A 3,223-nucleotide genomic window follows, 5' to 3' on the forward strand; every position below is an offset into this window, starting at 1 on the left:
CGTCCCCGCGGCTGGCGTCCCCTCGCCTGTCCTCCGGGGCGCGCACGTCCGCGTCCGCGGGTTCCGTGGCTCGCGGGTACCGGCCCTGCCTCCTGACCCCTCCCCGCGGCCTCCCCAAACCCCCCACCTTTACTCTTCTTCGCCACCGGGAAAGCAAGAAAGGCAGCTGTTACAATGGTCGTAAAAACGGAATGATAAATATGAAAATATATATGCTGTTCATAATTAAAATAATCAAATTCGCAGATGAGCGTATAGCCGACTCTTTTTAATGCTGTGAACGAATGTGGAATGAACGAATGAATGAATATAAAATCTATCTGAAAAAAATCCATCTGGAAGATGAATTGGGCAATAAAAACAACTTTTTTTGTGTGTTAAAGCATTAGGATTATGGAAGGCTTAAAAAACTTTTCATGGCCTTATTTCAATATCTTTTATGGTGTCCCTAAATATGTTTTAAGTAATAGCAGACACACATTTCCCCTGCTCCCTGTAGGCTCTTTCTCCAATCTGCCTTTTTTGAGTAGGAGCCCTGAAAGATGCTCTGGACAAAGAAACATCTTATGGTCAAATTAAGGTCGAGAAATGCCAAGAATTAAAAGTCATAATGAGACTCATTTTCAAAACGGAACTGATTCCAAACCCACTCCTTGGCAAGGTCTCCGTCTCCAAAATGGCAGCTTCATCTTCCTGGTTGCTTAAGCCCAGTGTCTGACAGCGTCCTGGATTCCTCTCTTTTTCTCGCTTATTACTCATCTGAAAATCCTGCCATCCCTGTCTTCAAAATATATCTGAGATGCAATCAATCCTCCCTGCTTCCACGGCCACCATCCTGACCCAAGCCCATCTCCCTCCTGGTCTCCTAGTCTCCACTCTGCGCCCTATGGTCTGTTTCCCACACTATTCTAGCGGTCAGGTCTAAGACTGGATTTAAAGGGTGAGACCAGTTGGCAGAGAGGCAGCACCAGAGCCCCTTTATTCTTTAATTCCATTTGGGGATCATTCTGCCCACCAGGAGGTAAGATCTGAGGCCTGGACCCAGCAGGGGGCACGGCGTGCTCAGTTCTGGGGGATCTCAAGAGCGTTCTTGCCAAAGCCCAGTCAATGCTGACTCAGCTGGCCTCAAGGTCAGATCCCTGAGAGACAAGGTCACTGTATCCTCCACAGGAAGGGGCAGCAACATTGCAGGATGTGTTATCTTAAGCCACATCAGCAACTGCCAGGTCCCCGAAGTCCTCATCTACAAGAACAACAACCAGTCCTTAGGATTCCTGACTCATTCTCTGGTTCCAATTTGGGCACCACAGTCCCTCTGACTATTGCTGGGCTCTCAGCTGAGGACAAAGCTAGTTACTACTGTCAATCCTATGACGCCTCCGTTGAGCCTGCATGGCTCAGAGTTCCAGACCCCAGAGTAAGTGACACACACAAACCTTTTAGCTCTTCTAGCACATTCATGACATCTGCTGGGTAAATCTTACTTTCTTGTCACCATGATGATTTTAAGTCAATTCTGGCATTTTTGTGGTTTTAGTGTTCACACCTTACGTATGCTGGCTCCACGTGCATCTCTGCCTTCCTGGCTGCTGGTGGCGTATTGGTAACTGTGGTCTTTATCCTTGGAAGTCAGTGTAGCTGGACCTAAAATCCTTCACTCATGTTTTCCTTCCCTGAATATCTTAAATATATCACTCTAGTTTCTTCTGGTATAAAATGTTGCTCTCAAGAAGTCTGATAATCTGATTTTTCTTTCTCTTGTGATTTTTTTTTTTTTTGCCTCAATGCTCCAAGTTTCTTTTTAAGTTTATTGATTTTTGCTAGAATACATCCTGGTGTCGGTCACTTGGATCAGTTTTCTCAGGTTTACAGTTTCCCTTGGAATATATGGTTTCAAAGATGTTTTTTCTAATTTAAGGAAAGGTCTCTCAAATCTGTACTATTTGTACTTGACTTTGTACTATCCTCTTGTTTCTTTTCAGAGTCTCCTATATTATACAGGTGTTGGCTCCTTGTGTGTGTGTATCTGTGTGTGTATGCACCTATCTTCTAAACTTGTAACTTTTTTCTCAAATTTATTTTGTCAGTCTGCTTATTTTACATACTTGAATGAGAAGAACACAGGTGGGAACTTACATAACCTGTCCTCAACCCTTCTATAAGGCAGTCATCAAATTTTCTCACAAAGAAAACCAGCAAGTCTCCTTATACCAGCATGGTGCGGGCATAAGGAGAAGACAAAGACAGCTCGATGAAATGTAATACAGCTGCCAGTCAAGGATGAACATATGTAATATCAATTGATTTTTCACAAAAGCATCAGAGCAATTCAATAGGAGAAAGCAAAGTCCTTTCAATAAGTGGTGCTGGAAACAAGTAAACTTCCATTTCCATGGACTAAAAAAAGTTAATGTAAAATTTGTAGACAGCAAAGGCAGTCATCATTAATGTACACACGATGATTCCATTTGTATGCAAACACCTGTGTTACCACCTTCCAGATGAAGACAAAGAAAATTTCCAACACCCCAAAAGGGACTCTTAGTGGCTGCCCAGTCAGTACTCCCTCATATTCTGCTGGTAAAGGTTGAATTTGCCCTGTGCTCTGTGTGTGTGTGTGTATACATGTGTGTTCAGTGTGGATTCAGGCTCCACTGAGGAAGCAGGGCCTGTAATCTCTTCTTGGGGATGCTGTGGGCATGTCCTTGATAGATGCCCAGGGTGTTGGCAATAGGACGCCAACTCTGACTCCGTGGGTGCTCAGTGCTCCCTGGAGTCCAGAGCTGTCTTCCAGCCCCTACCCAGGCCACCCTTCACAGGACCACCTCCCTATAGAGAACAGTGCTAAGGAGGGGAGCTGATCTGCACAAAGAGAATCTCCCTGCCTCACTGGGAGAATAGGAGAGATGGTGGACTGCTCATCTCCAGCTGTGGGGCCTTGGAGATAGGGTTAGTATTAGGTCTTTAAATGCTTAGAAAAATTCACTAGGGAAACCATCTAGGCATACGTTTTCTTTGTGAGACAATTTAAAATCAGAGATTCTATTTTTTTAGCAGATATAGGACATTTTAGATTTTCTATGTGTATTCTGTTACCTTTTGAAATCTGTTTTCAAGGAATTTGTCTATTTCATTTGGTTGTCAATTTTATGGACATGAATTTACTTACATTATTCTTTTAAGCTCCTCCCTCCCCAAGACTGCGTTGTTCTCCATCTTTTCC

This window comes from Canis lupus, chromosome 26 (genome assembly GCF_011100685.1).
Source record: "Canis lupus familiaris isolate Mischka breed German Shepherd chromosome 26, alternate assembly UU_Cfam_GSD_1.0, whole genome shotgun sequence".
NCBI classification, from domain to species: Eukaryota; Metazoa; Chordata; class Mammalia; order Carnivora; family Canidae; genus Canis; species Canis lupus.